Genomic DNA, 15,526 nt, shown 5'->3' with positions numbered 1-15,526 from the left:
TGGCACCAGGAAGGACGGCTGTACCATAACGGGAACAGGATTCTCCTCCTCCCTCTAATTGTGAAAAAGGAAAAAAAAAAGGTGGTCAAAAAAAAAAAAAAAAAAAAAAAAAGAAAGAAAGAAAAAAGGTCATAAAAAAAAAAAAAAAAAAAAGCTTACAATGTCTTAATACAAGAATCCTTTTAACCCAGAGCTACTATCTTATGCTCTGAGGGCCACTTTGAGGCCGTTTCCAATTGTAACCCCACTTTGGGGGGGGGGATTTACAGAAGGGAGGGTAGACATTCTGTTCCAGGTTCAGTGTCCTGCAGGCATCAGGAGGGTCACGCTTCCTTAGGTGGGCAGCTGGTGTTCCTAAACACGAGAGAGGAAGTCTGTGGAGTCCACTTGTTTGGGGTAGAAACTGCCACTGCTAATTCCTTCTCCAGTTCACTGCCAGCGTGTCCTTGGCACCTGGGCAGTCCCCTTCCTCAGTGACCATCTCTGTCAGACACTGACTAGGTGACAGGGTGCCTTCCGAAGCCTGCCTCACCTGCTGTCCTTGCTCCCTGTGCTGGGTCAGGGTTCACATAGGAACCTGTGTCGTCTGGGGTCTATGTCACACCTTGCTACGTGACCGTGTCCTGCCCATCTTTGCCTTCTGACCCCAACCCCCGAGCCTTGTGAGGCTCAGCCTGGCTCTTCCGCAAGGGAATAGCAAACGTGTGCAGAATCGTTTACTCTTTTTTATTGATGGTGTTTATTTACACCCACCTTCTTCTAGAAAGCACTTCAGGTGACTCAGAAGATATGTACAATTACGGCTAGATGGGATAAATGATTTGCTGGCTAGATGAATTTCAGTTCTTTCCAGCTCTGAGAATCTAAGAGTTGACACATAGGAGATCCCTTCCACGTACAAGTATACACATAAAATGGTCCTGAAATACACACAAAAACAAATCCTGAGGGGCGCCCGGGTGGTTCAGTCAGCTGAGCGTCCGGCTTCGGCTCAGGTCACCATCTCATGGTTCATGAGTTCAAACCCCACGTCGGGCTCTCTGCTGTCAGTGCAGAGCCTGCCTCAGATCCTCTGTTCCGCGCCCCCCCCCGCCCCCCGCCGCCCCTTCCCTGCTCATGAGTGTGTGTGTGTGTTCTCTCTCTCAAAAATAAGAGACATTTAAAAAAAAAATAAGTAAAATAAAAGAAGTCCGAGTCTAAAAAGAAGACCCACCACCTGGTGCCTCTCATTTGGTTATATGGTGACTGAGTGTTTTCCAGTTTCATACGTGTGAGTCTATTTTACTCACCGGAGTAAACGGCACTTGGAGAGAGGTACAGTCAGCTACCTCTGTGTCCACCAAAGGGCATACTGAAGCTCGGACCCGCAGGAGGTATGTAAGAGAATTTCTGGCCTGATTGCAGCCCAGCCCTGGAGATAGTTGTTCATAAAGTCTATGGCAAATGATATGACATTCCCATGACTTACCCCTATGACGGGGGCCGGTTGCTACATGCCCTTAAGTCTTTTTAAATGTTTGTAGCATTTAATGGAATATCCAGTTTTTGGATTTCAAGCACAGAAACGGGCTCTGGTGAGTTTCTACAGAAAAGGAATTTCATTTCAATCCGTTTTTAAAAGACAGGAGGTAGCTTGCAGAATGTGTGCACATCTGTGGACTCTGGAAAGGGCAGCAACGAGGAAGGAGGGTGGGTAGCAAGGTGACCACACGGGGACCTGGTCCCACTGCAGCTGCTGACTTACCACCCAGCGGGTCCTTGTCCTGGCCACCCTGGAGTCACGAAACTGCCACTGCCATGGCAATTTCTCAGTGGCCTCAGTCTCTGTGCCTCAGTCTCTCAAGAATTAAGCCCTGGATTTCAGCCCATGCCTTGAGAGACAAAACTAATGATTTGACTTTGTTTTCCTCTCTGACTGTCCAGTTCCATTATCGGCAGCCACCCTGCCCTATAACCCTTGCGTCCTTCATGCCCCGAACACCATTCTGCGACAGACCCAGCCCAGTCCCCCAAGCCCTGCCCTCAGTGGGCACTTCATTTCAGGTGGCTTTAAGTAATAATTTCGCTAGCAATTTTCCCCCTGTGGCTCACGATCCTACCTCTGAGCCCTCAGCCAAGCAACGATCTGGTCTCTTCCCCATTTTCCCGGGAGTCGGTTATTGGCAACATGCTTACAGTTAGCAATGCATCCCCTGCTAGACGGTCAACTCCATGAGGGGAGGACACGAATAAGGATTTCAATCGTGCTCTGCATCACAGAGCTATGCTTAGGAAATTCTTCGCTGGGATTCTAAAGTCTTCCATGTAGAGCCAAGATCAGCCATTAAAGAACTGTTTATGTTTTTTCATCATCATAGGGGATCCATGGTCCTCCTTTGAAGGCCAGAGAGTAACCAACCTCTGGTTGTAATCCTCTGGTCCATTACTGTTTCAAGTCAGTTTTGGAGTGATGGGTGGGTTTGATTACCTGGATCCACCCAAGTTAACTTAAAGTGGGGGCCCCAGATCAGGGGATTCTTCTTGCTTCCCTCCTCAGAGAGGTGGATTCAGGTGGAAACCCTTAGACCTTCATGCTAAGCTATGGCCTCCGAGCGACCAGTTGAGACCTTCGAGAGACTCAGTTCTGTGAACATTTGAAACAGCGATAATCTGAAGGGCACTGCATAGAGATTTTTTATAGATGCATGATGGACTTAAGTTTTTTGTTGAGTGATTATTTACGAGGCATTGCTTAGAAATTGTTCAAACAAAATTCCCTCAGCTCTGAGCACCCATTTGTCTATGGACTAACATTACAAATAGTGTTTGCTGGATTCATTGGCGTCCAACCCTCTTATTTCTGGGGACACCAGTGCTCCGAATACTAGCCGAGGGGAAGCTATTATGTGTTCCCGCATCTTGGAGAAAGCTGCTTATTAGTAAAATGCATCACTGCCAAGTTTAGGCACTCTTAGAAAGATCCGACCTGAAAGGGGCCTTCAGATCCTCACTTCAACTTCTTAATCTAAGGAGAGAAACAGGGTGTACTTAAGGCCCACACTGCCTGGAACTCTCATCTGCCCCCTCCTTTTAGAAACTCCAAGACTCTTGGTGCTGGTTCTGGCTAAGGAGGCCGAGAAGTTAATGACACGAACCTGAAGCCTAGACGGTTCTCAGCACTTCCTAATGCTCCGTGGTTTCTTCTCTTCTGACATGGTGTTTGCTTTCCAGATTACTTGCTTCCATAATGCGCTAATGCTGCCTGGTTTTGAGGAGCCGCACAGGCTCTCAGGACTTGGCGGGGCCTCCTGGTGCAGAGCCTGCATCTGGCTGTGGCCCACCTGTTCTCCCGCCTGTTTCCCGGATGCCCCACTCACGAGGGGAGGGGTTCTTCTCTGCCCGCCCCCCCCCTCCCCCAAGGGGGCCGGAGGCAGCCAGCGGGCCAGAAGCTGCACAGCTGGGACTCATTCAGGGCAAGCCTGGGGCGGGCAGGCCCAGCCCAGAGTGGAACCACGTTCTCTGTCAAGTGCCGGCAAACCCATCTGCCCCACACCTTCTTCACACGAACTGTTCTCCTGGTTTCTTTGGAAAGTAATTTTACACCAGCCCATCCAAGCTGAGGCAAGGAGTTGAAAGTTTAGCACAGGCCCATGGGGAAACAGGAACAAAAATGAAACGGCCCAAGGTACTCTCCTTTTTACCCATTCCAACACTGATTGCATGGCCTCCGGCCGTGCCTCAGAACACACGGTAGAACAGCTGGAATTGATCAGTGGGCCCCATATTAACCCATTGGTTCCAGGAGGTGGGATTTCCTGAACCCAAAGCACTAATTTTTGCACGTTTTTTGGTCTTTCCTTTCTGACTTTTCGGGAAGCAGGGAGCGTGTGTGGGCAAACAAGCCAAACGGAGCGGCAGCACACTGTTCCTCCATTAGCTTCACGCAGCAAACTGAGAAGCCCAGAGAGAAAGGAAAACACATTCTGGACGGCCTTTGTTTATTGTTCCTCGCAGGTATGCTGAGGTCTCCATGTTCCGGCCCAACTTGCCTGTAGTCTCTGGAAAATAAGACCCGAAATAACACTGACGCCCCCTCCCCCATCTCCCCTCCCCGAGCCGGTTAAATAGGCGTGAGAATGCTGGACCGGAGGAGGGGTGCTGGCAGTCTCCGAGCCAAGTCTCCCCTTCAGCGAGACCCCCGAGGAAGAGTCACGAGAGGCGGCGGTGCATGCGCGGGTGGCAGAGCGCCAGAAAAAAAACCCCGAAAACAGTAGGCAGCTTCTCACAGGCTTTCGCGATTGGCTCAACTTTCCTCTTGTCCCCTCTTCAGAGCAGCTCGGAGCTTACCCAGAGGAGCCTGCTGGGAGTGAGATCTTCAGCAGACCTTAAGCTTCAGCGAGGTGGAAGGCAATCCCCATGGCGACCACTCAGTTGGGGTCTCCCCCGGGCTGCGCAGGTGCAGCACCTGTAGTAGGCGTGGCCACATGAGCCCGTGAGTAAGGACCCTTCATCCCGTGCCAGCCACCGGATAGGAGCCAGGCCATGGTAGGTCCTGCTGCCTGCTTAAGCTCTTCTGCATCTCGTGCTGCTGCATGAATTTCCCTGCAAAGATCACCATGTGGTACGTATATGTGGGTCCACGGTCAGGTGACCGCTGGGTAAATAGCGCTGGCGTTTTCCCATGAGCTGCAAACGTTCAGAGCTCGGCGGCAGAATCTGCACATGCCTGGCATGCGTTTGCCCTCCTCTGCGGCCCCTTTCCCAAACACCCCGACTCCCCCCCCCCCCCCCCCCGCTAGATCCCTGCCTCGGGCCGGCAGATCAGAGGCCTCCGTTTTCAGTAAGCACGTCGACTGGGTGGGACTGCCCACAGACCTTCCAAACGTCCCTCTAAGGCCCAGGGGAACGGGGTGAGGTGCCCAGGATTTCAGAGAACACATCCTGGCCTGGCCAGGAGGGAAGGGGGCATTCTCTCACAATGCATGGGGCCTGTCCTAAGCTGCGACCTGCGGTCTTAGGGTTTCATTACCCACATGTGCGGGAGGGCTCTCTGGAGACCAAGACTGAGGTGAAAGAAGGGTACCCCCATCTTCGGGCTGCAGGCAGGGAGGAGGAGGGAAGGAGGGCAACCTCCCAGCCAGCAGGGAGAGGCCAATGGAAGAGTGCAGACAGAAGCAGGTGGGTGGGCATTGCCAGTGGGCCCACAACAGAGGCCTCCAGGATGTTCTGAACGCTGTGATGTGAGGGACCCAGGAACCAGTGCCCGGCTGCTCTCCATTCTAGAAGTGCTGGTTCTGTTCGTCGGAGCTGGGGCGGGGGGGGGGGGGGGGGTCTCCTGTCCTGTGAAGTGCCAATTCCCCCAGGAAGGGTGTGCTATCAAGAGTTTACGGACCAGCTTCCTGTAGGACAAGGGCTCTCGGGGTTGCTGACAAGCAGGAGGAAAGAAAGGAGAAAGACGGAGAGTGGTGCCTAGTTTATCTCCTTTGCAATTATGCCCTGGCGGCCTGGACAAGTGGTGAAACAGTCTCTTGAAAAGTAATTAAGAAAGGCATGCAAAAATAGCTAATAGTTTTTCCCTTAGACCTGACTTTCATTTACCTACAAGCACCCTCAAAAAAAAAAAAAAAAAAAAAAAAGCCCAGATTTGTTTAAAAGAACTGGATGGTCTATAAGGAGGTGGCCACGCAGGTGGGAGAAGAGCGGCTTGGGCAGGTGTGGAAATGAGATAGAGGAGACGTGGCCACGCGGCCGCAGCAGGGCGGGGAGCCACCTGGAAGGGAGGCCTGGAGGCTGTGGAGGGGGTGGCCCAACCTACAGCACACGCCCAGCCCCATTCCTGGGCTCAGCGGGTTGCAGGGAAAGCCTGGGGCGCAGCTCCGGGAGCGCTCTGATCGTTAATAGAAAGGAAAGGTAGAGAATATTGAATTTCTGATTAGGCCTGCTGCCTGATGCTCATCAGCTCAGCTCTGAGTCCTCATGGGCCACGGATCGTTTTTATGACTGGTGAATAAATGATTATTATCTCCATAATATCCCCAGCAAAAGGGCCCAGCCAGCGGTGGCTCCAGCGCCATCCCTCAGGGGGTGGGGAAGGGCTGGGCACAGCAGCCGTTTTCTGCTCCACAGTGGCTCTGGGACTTTCCAGTAAAGCCACACCTGAGAAGGTCGTGAGTGCAGACAGCCAGGGCCTCGTGCCCCTCCTGGCCTAGCTGGGAAGGGGCAGGGAGAGGGGTGTGGCGGTGTCCCGGCGGCCTGTAACTAGCACAGTCCCTCTCCACGCCATCATGGCTCTGCCCACGACCTGCATACCCACTGAGGAGGGTGCAGGCTCCCCACCCCCTCTGAGAGGAGGGAACAGAACCCCTGTCTGAATCGCCCATTTCTCCAGCAGACACCAGGCCCTGCTGCCCGCGGGTGTCCAGCCTGTGAGGCGCAGAAGCAGGGCCTCGTCTGAGCTGAGTTGGAGTGATAAGGGGCCGCTTTACTGTTTGCTTGGTAAGTGGATGGGCAAGCACCTTCCTAAATGTGAGCCTGTCACAGCATTTTCTTGTCCTACTGTCCCTCTGGGCACCATCTCTAGACCCAAGGGCAGCGGAAGCCGCAGGCTGCCTGCCGGGGCCAGATAATGCAGGCACAGTGCTGCAGTCACATTTAATTTTCTTAAGCTGTCACATCTCGGCCTTTGGAAGACACCACTCCCTGGAGAAGGGATCTCAGCCTTGTCTTCATGGTCCCCCTTCTGTGCGCCAAATGGCTCTAGCTCCTAACGTCTGCGATGGGTCATCAATTAGCCTGGTGAAGTCAGCGGGGCGGGGGGGGGGGGGGGGGGGGGGGGGGGAAGGGGGGGACTGACAGCCTGCCTGGCAACGGCTCTTGGGATTCTCCACCCTCCCTTCCTCTATATGAAATTTCAGTTTCAGGGTCACCAGCGTCCACCCGACACGAAGAGAAGACCCAGGCCGGAGCTTCCAAAGGCCAACAAAAACCCCTGGGCCCTGGCACTGTCTCAGATGCTGGCTCTAAGAAAAAGTAGGGCTTTCTGGCCCCCATCAGCCTCTTGTGCATGCAGTTTCCTTCCTCTGGTTTTGTAATCTCTGTTAATTGCCAGGCACTTTCCATTGTATGTGACTTCATCGTGGACTCAAGGCTCCGTCAGTTCAGCGAGTGGGGACTGAGCCAAACAGTGTTCTGATCAACTTCACCCTCCAATGTGTTCTGGGCTCGCTCAGCACAAACAGGCACTGCTTTTCCATGCACGCGGCCAGCTCCCCTGATGAGCCTGAGGCCCCCTCTGCCGGCCGCCGGCCTCCATGGCACCCAGCAACAGGCCCCGCGAGGTGGTGCCCGTCAGGCCATCTGTACCTATGGAAGTAAACTCAGAAAGTTATCAGGCATTTTTTCTTAGCACCCTACAATAGCTGGGAATGGGAACCCACGCCAGAATTTGTCCGGCTGGTCACGGTTCACTTGGTGACCCCCACTCCGCTAAGCTGACTTAACCGACCTTCTGTGTTCGTGTGCCACTTCCACATACACAGTTGAGATGCGTTCTTGGGAGGCGCCACGTACTCTGCATGAAGTGTGGCAGCTCCTCCCGCAGGAGCCCGTGAGCTCTGTTGTGTTAGGTCCGTGTTCCGTTTGCTGCTTCACTCAGACATCTCCCTGAGAGGCCATGTTGAACACAGAGCCCTGCACATAGCAACTGCAACGACTTCTGAATAAATGTGTCAAGGACTCTTTGAATGACTCAGTGGGTGGTTTGTTGCTATGTGGGAGAAAGGTCTGGTCACTGAGCTATTGAAGAATAAAAAAGGCATGCTCTCTTACAGCTCACTGGGCCAGTCACCCGTGTCTCTCAGAAGTTGCCCCACCTGGTACCTCTCGTGCCGACTACCTGGTACCACTGTCTGAACTCCGAGGGGACAATCCCCCGGCATTGGTAAGCCGGAAATGCTAAGAGCGTCTTCGTGAACACACATCATGCTGACGGTCTCACAGGTAGACGGAGCTACAGGCACATAAGCACCAAGTCAGGCCACACACAGTAAAAATAGACCAATGACCCAAAGGGTGCGTTTTTTTGTTTTGTTTTGTTTTTTTTCTCATTGCCTCTCAGGGCGGATTTCCTGAGGAGTAGGAGTGTGAAGCATTTGCCCCAGCCTCAGGAAATCCTGACTCCCCAGATGGCCGTTAGAGCAAACACCTCTGTAACCTTCCCCCTCAGAACCAGGAAGAGGCCTAATCAAAGACCTTTCGCTGTCTTTGGAAGGCTTGGGGGCGCGGGAGGGACATTGGCTTCTGTGGTCATCAGCTGGTCTTGAGCAGAGTGAGGCTCATTGCTGCAGCGTGGCCCGGGGTCTGTGCTGGCCATGCAGGTGTCCTGCTGCGCCCCCCCCCCTGCTCCCCCCCGTTCCTCAACTGAGGTTTGTATACACCTTTCTCCCATGATGCAGCTCATTTGTGATCAGCTGTAACAGGTGGTTGTCAGAACCACTGGTGGAAGCCAGGGAAGGCCCCTCTTTCAGGTCACGGGTGGCTTTGTTGTCCCGTCCCAGACAGGTATCTTCATGCTAACCTGTGGGCACACTCCTCTAACGCCCCACCCCCCAAGGACCGCCCTACTAAGCCTTCTTTCCGCATTAGGTCCAAACTCCTTGACGGTTCCCTGAGGCCTGGGTCCTCTCCCCCACGGGAGGGCCATGCACAGGGCCTCCCCCACAGTGGTCCCTTGTCCTCCCAGCGCCCCAGGAACTCCCCACACCCCCAGCCTTTGCCTTTCGTTCCCTCAGTGGCCACACCTCCCGTGGTCATCCCTCTCTGTCTGGTCTTCTCTCCCGCCTGCGGCACTCAGGCCACATTCCACCTTCGTTCATCTGTCCTCGTCTAATTGGAACCTCACCTCAAACGCCCCCTTTTCTCAACTCCCGTGGTACTTAAGTATCAGGAAGAACTTGCTGGTATTTTTGTCTGTGTGATTCTCTACTAAATCCTTTGAGGAGATGTACTGAGGTGAGAGAGGACGTGTCCCCCATAGACTTTAGCTCTTGAGCTCTGGGCCTGTGTGCTCCTCTTTAACCCTCTGACAAATTACCCCACCTCAGTGGTTCCCAACTGGAGGGCGATTTTGCAGTGTCCGGAGACTTTTTTCGTTGTCAACGGTGGGATGGCGCCCACAGCCTCTGTTGCACACAGGCTTCCTACGGTGCACGGGGCAGGCCCTCCAGCAAAGGGTTATCTGACCCCAAATGTCAATAGTGCCAAAAAGTGAGACACCCTGCCCGACCTCCAGTCTCCCCACCTGTAAAGGAGGAAGGTTGTGAACAAACGAACTGAAACGATGTGTGTGAAAACATCATCTGGTTTCTAGCTCTTTCTATCTGGCTCTCCACCCCTTACCATGCAGTGTCTCTTTCTGCAAAGTCGGGACAGTGTGAGGATAACAGCCAACATTGAAGGAACACTTATTATGGATTATCTCACCTGATCTTCCGGGAAACCAACTGTACAGCCACAAGTATGGGCCCTGCTTTCCAGAAGGGAAAACGGATGCTTACAGCCCCAAGGAGGCCTCCAAGGAAGGGCTTACACCCAGCGGTGCAGCTGGGACTTCTGAGCTCACACTCTAACCATTCGTTGGGCCACCTCGAGACGATCGTAAAAGCGTTTGAAACGTAGGACTGTACAAGTGTGATTGTGGTTCTCTCTCTCTCTCTCTCTCTCTCTCTCTCTCTCTCTCGTGCTGCCTCCTCCCACAGCACGGTGTCGGGCATGCAGCGGAGACACAATAAATCCTTGCAGATTAATTCAATATGGATTCCTCTGGTGAGTCAGGAGAGGCTAAAAAACTGAGGGATCCTGTGGGGCCTGCAAGCTAAGTTACTAGGAACTTGGAGAGTGCGGGGAGCTGGGAAGAGTTTCAGTGGCCCTAGAGGAGCCTGAGACCTTGTGAGTAGGACAGCTCACAGCCCATGCCCGGCCTGACCACCACAGGGACATGCAGGCCCTGTGCACTTTACCAGTGCACCTGTTCAGGCCGCTAGCGAATGGAATCAGTGACCGGGGCCCAGGGCGGCCTTCTCCCTGGGGGCGGCAGTGCTCTCAACCAAGGTTGAAGACCATGAGCTTGCAGGACTGGGCACGACAGTGTGATGTCCACAGCACGACTGTCCCCTGCAGTGATGCCTTGCTCTCCATTGAGAAGGCTTTTAATCTCCGAGGGAGAGGCTACCAGCTGCCTTCTGGGGACACATATGACCATGAGAATGGAAGGCCTAGCCTCAGCTGTACACCGTCTACCAAATCAGAGTTAACTCTTGTCTTCCTGTATTTAATGGCACATGAAGTCATTGTGACTTGCCTATTGTGACCTGGCCGGCTTTGAGGAACAAAGTTCCTCATCACCATTCCATCACTTCCTCTTTGTTTTTCCATTTTGGAAAGTGCGAGATTAAATTTGTATCTGAAAATCTCTTTCCAAGGTTCTCCTCTGAAAATAATTCTGAGATTAAGAATGGTTCTTCTCGTGCCCTGGGCATTAAAGCCTGTAAGACTAATGACGTTCACAAAATTCTCCGAGCAACGTGCAGGAGGCAACCTAGTCCTTCTGGTAGGAAAAACATCAGTCCAACAAGAAGATGACATATTGCCTGTTCCCCTGTAAATAAAACGGGCCACATCAGTTTCTCTTCTGCCTGTGAATGATGACCAATTTATCAAGTATACACTGAATAATGATTTCCATGGGGACAACCGCTCTTATGATAAAGTGTTACTGCTCCAGCTGCATTATTATAAACAGCATTCAATTTATGGAGTTAGGAAGCAGATGCATTTCTCAGTAATGTGTCACCATTATCTAGAACCAGCCATAAAATCTAGGCTGTCATATATTTTCTGGCTGCAAACTTTAGGCAATTAATATTCCTATAAAAGTCTTGATCACAAGCCCAATTTAGAAATTAGTTGCTCAATATGATGATTAAATTTCGGAGCTGGAACTTGCCGTGGCCAAATGTGAATAGCCAAATGTGACAAATCTTATACAACTTTTCAGACGGAAGGAACTGTTTGAGACATTGGGGATTTTTGGTGAATTTCAAATGAGGCACCTTCACCTTAGGAAAGTGCCACAATCTCGCTCGGCCTTCCAGAGGAAGATGAGTCACTGGTATTTTCCTGCATCAAATACCATGGCTGTTCCCTAGGCCTGAGTCAGTGTTATGGAGGTGGCAAATGCACGCCCAGATGGATGCCACACCTTGATGGATGGCGGAATCTCCACACTGCTGCCTCCAGGAGGGCTTAGATGGCACCCCCTTCTTTTTCCCCAGCTCAGGGAAGGCATATAAAGCTGCCAGGACCCTAGATGTGAAGTAAGAGACACAAAATCTGGGAGAATAAACGTTGGAATGATACCCGAAAACACGACTCTCTAGAGTATAGAGTCCATATACCAGACCATGAGTGGAAAGAGTGACAAGGGCTTGGGACATTGTCACTGACTAATCAGGTACTTTAAATACACGGGCAAGGCCATGCTTGAAATTGTAATCCATAATATGTCAGCAAAACAGTTTTGTTTTATCATTTAGTTTGCAAAACCTATTTCAGCATTCAGGTCACATTGAACTATGTCATTTGTTTCCTGAGTCATTTCAAAAGAGCTGTCTTTTGTGTATCTGCAGGCTACCCAGGACGGTGATGAATTCCAAAGATGAATTTCACTATATTGAACATGGCCCATTGCATTTAAAATTAAAGAGCTGAGAAGAAACCACCACTCGCTGATGGTAAGTGTCTGGGGAAATGAACACTCATACATACTCTCATGAAGGTGCACACTGTTATGTTATGAAACTTGGGGAAGACAATCTGGCAATAAGTTTCAAAACCTGTATCTTTTGACCTGGCCGTTTCACTTCCAGGAATTTACCCTAAGGGAAAGAGTTAATAGCCTTTTTTTTTTTTTTTTTTTTTTTTTGCCATTGAGTTGTATGAGCTCTTTATATATTTTGGATATTAGCCCCTTACCAAACATACAGTTGGCAAATATTTTCTTCCATTCTGGGTGTTGCCTTTTTGTTTTATTGATAGTTCTTTTGCTATGCAAAAGCTTTTTAGTTTGATGGTCCCATTTGTTTATTTTGGCTTTTGGTGCTCTTGCCTATGGAATCAGATCCAAATCAATATCACAGAGACTGGTATCAAGGAGCTTACTGCCTATGTTTTCTTCTAGGAGTTTTATGGTTTCAAGTCCTACATTCAAGTCTAATCCACGTTGAGTTTATTTTTGTGTATGGTGTAAGAGAGTGGTCCAGTTTCATTCTTTTGCATGTAGCTGTCCAGTTTTCCCAGCACCATTTATTGAAGACACGGTCTGTTCCCCATTGTATAGTCTTTCCTCCCTTATCGTAGATTAATTGGTCATTTATGTTTGGGTTTGCTTCTGGCCTCTCTATTCTGTTCTATCGATCCACGTATCTTATCTGTTTTTGTGCAAGTACCATACTGTTTTGATCACTATAGCTTTGTAGTATAGTTTAAAATCAGGGAGCCTGACACCTCCAGCTTTGTTCTTCTTTCTGAAGGTTGCTTTGGCTCTTCAAGTTTTTTGTAGTTCCATGAAAATTTTAATATTTGTTGTGTTTGTGTGAAAATTGCCATTGGTATTTTGATAGGGATTACCTTGAATCTGTACATTGTTTTGGGTAGTATGGACATTTTCACAATGTTAATGCTTCCAATCATGATCATGGAACGTCTTTTCATTTGTTTGTGTCTTCTTTGATTTCTTTCAACAGTGTCTTACAGTTTTCAGAGTATAGGTCTTTCACCTCATTGGTTAAATATATTCCTAGAGATTTTATTCTTTCTGACACAGTGGTGAATGGGATTGTTTTCTTAATTTCTTTTTCTGATAGCTCATTATTAGTGTATAAAAAAGCAACTGGTTTCTGTGTATTATTTTTTTATCCTGCAACTTTGGTGAATTAATTTATCAGTTCTAATGGGGGTTTTGTTTTTGTTTTAGTCTTTAGAGTTTTATGTATAGTATCATGGTCATCTGCAAATAGTGACAGTTTTACCTCCTCCTTTTACCAATTTGGATGCCTTTATTTTTCTTGCCTAGTTGCTCTGGCTAGGACTTCCAAGACTGTTGAATAAAAGAGGCAAGGGTGGGCATCCTTGTCTTGTTCCTGATCTTGGGAAAAGCTTTCAGCTTTTCACTGCTGAGTACGATAGCTTTGGGTTTGTCATATATAGGCTATATCTATATCATCTATATCTTTATCTCAAGATACACATTTCCTCTATACCTGTTTTGTTGGGAGGTTTTTTTTTTATTATCATAAATGTGTATTGGATTTTGTCAAATGCTTTTCTGCTTCTATTTCAATGATTATGCGATCTTCATCCTTCATTTTGTTAATGTGATATATCATGTAGATTGATTTGCAGAAGTTGGAACATCCTTGCGTTCCTGGAATAAATCCCATTTGATCATTCTTTTAATGTATTATCGAATTGGTTTGCTACTGTCTTGTTGACGATTTTTGCATCTATGTTTATCAAGGATATTGGCCTCTAAATTTTGTGTGTGTGTGTGCATGGCATCTTTGGTTTTGATATGAGGGCATTGCTGACCCATTAAAGTGAATTTGGAAGTGTTCCTTTTTCTTCGATTACTTTAGAATCATTTGAGAAGGATAGTATTCACTCTTCTTTGAATGTTTGGTAGGATTCACCAGGGTAGCTGTCTGGTCTTCGACTTTTGTTTGTTGGGAGTTTTCTGATTACCGATTCAGTATCATTACTAGTAATTGGTCTGTTCGGATTTTCTATTCCTTCATAATTAAGTCTTGGAAGACGATATGTTTCTAGAAATGTATCCATTTCTTCTAGGTTGTCCAAATTTTTAGCGTATAATTTGTTCACAGTAGCCTCTTATGATCCTTTGTATTTCTGTGGTATCCGTTGTAACTTCCCTTTCATTCTTTATTTCATTTGGGCCCTCTCTCCTTTTTTTCTTGATGACTCTGCCAAAAGGTTTGTCAACTGTGTTTATCTTTTCAGAGAATCAGGTCTTAATTTCATTAATCTTTTCTAAGTTTGTTGGTTTGTTGTCTCTATTTCATTTATTTCCACTCTGATTTTTGTTTTAATTTCCTTCCTTCTACTAACCTTGGGCTCTTTTTTTCCCCCTAGTTCCTTTAAGTGTAAAGTTAGATTGTTTATTTGAAAAAGTTTTTGTATTTGTTTCTTGAGGTAGGTTCATATTGTTACGAACTTTCCTCTTGGAACTGTCTTTGCTGTGTCCCATAAATTTTGGAATTTTGTGTTTCCACTTTTATTTGACTCAAGATATTTTTTGATGTTCCATTTGCATTTCATTTCTTCATTGACCCATTGGTTATTTAGTCTTCATGTGCTTGTGTTTTTTCCATTTCTCTTCTTATAATTGATTTCTAGTTTCCTGCTATTGTGATTGGAAAAGATGCTTGATATGATTTCAGTCTTCTTGAATTTATTGAGACTTGTCTTGTGGCCTAACATGTGATCTATCCTGAAGGATATTTGTGTGCACTTGAAGAATGTATGTTCCGCTGTTTTTGGACAGAATCTTATGTAAATATCTATTAAGTCCATCTGGTCTAATGTGTCATTTAAGGCTGATATTTTCTTGCTGATTTTTTGTATGGATGAAATATCCATTGTTGTAAGTCGGGTATTTAAGTCCCCTAGTATGATTTCATTGCTGTCAATTTCTCCCTTTATGTCTGTCGATATTTGTTTATATATTTAGCTGTTCCTATTTGGGGTGTGTAAATGTTTACAAATGTTATATCTCCCTGTCAGATTCACCCCTTTATCATTATGTAATTCTTTCTTTGTCTTTGGTTACAGTCTTTGTCTTCAATCTCTTTTTCCTGATATTAAGTATCACTATCGCAGTTTTCCTTTCATTTCCATTTGCATGGAGTATCTTTTTCCATCCCTTCACCTTCAGTCTGTGTGTCTTTAGCTCTGAAGTGAGTCTTTGCTAGGCAGCATATGGATGGGTCAAATGTTTCTATCCATTCAGCCACCCTTTGTCTTTTGACTGTAGAACTTAGTCTATTTACATTTAAGTCAACTATTGATAGGCGTATACTTCTTGCCATTTTGTTAATTGTTTTCTGTTTGTTTTGTAGTTTTTCTCTTCCTTCTCTTGCTCTCTTCTCTTGTGGCTTGATTTTTTTTTTTTTTTTTTTTTTTTTTTAGTGTTATGTTTAGATTCCTTTCTAATTATTTTTTGTGTATCTATTATAGGTTTTTGGTTTCTGGTTATGATGAAGCTCATGTATAACTACCTATTTATATAGCAGCCTATTTTAAATTGATAGTCACTTCAGTTTGACTGCATTCTAAAAGCACTACATTTGTTACTCCCCTGCCCCATGTTTTATGTTTTTGACATATTTGACATATTTTTATTTTGTGTATCTCTCAGCTAATTATTGTAGTCATACTTTTTACTGCCCTTTTCTTTTAAGCTTCGTACCAGCTT

The 15,526-nt window shown here is 47.7% G+C and overlaps 1 long non-coding RNA gene across 1 annotated transcript; it reads left to right on the top strand.

Annotated features, from left to right (window-relative positions):
* Nucleotides 1-3,531: 3,531 nt before the first annotated feature.
* Nucleotides 3,532-11,852, top strand: LOC123589922. The gene is made up of 4 exons (XR_006708516.1): nt 3,532-3,993; nt 4,310-4,524; nt 7,809-7,918; nt 11,664-11,852. It is a non-coding gene; the product is annotated as an uncharacterized LOC123589922 (long non-coding RNA).
* Nucleotides 11,853-15,526: the final 3,674 nt, after the last annotated feature.

This window comes from Leopardus geoffroyi, chromosome B4, assembly GCF_018350155.1.
Source record: "Leopardus geoffroyi isolate Oge1 chromosome B4, O.geoffroyi_Oge1_pat1.0, whole genome shotgun sequence".
NCBI lineage: Eukaryota > Metazoa > Chordata > Mammalia > Carnivora > Felidae > Leopardus > Leopardus geoffroyi.
Note: the sequence above shows the minus strand (reverse complement) of the source record. Positions and strands in the feature narration are given on the sequence as shown.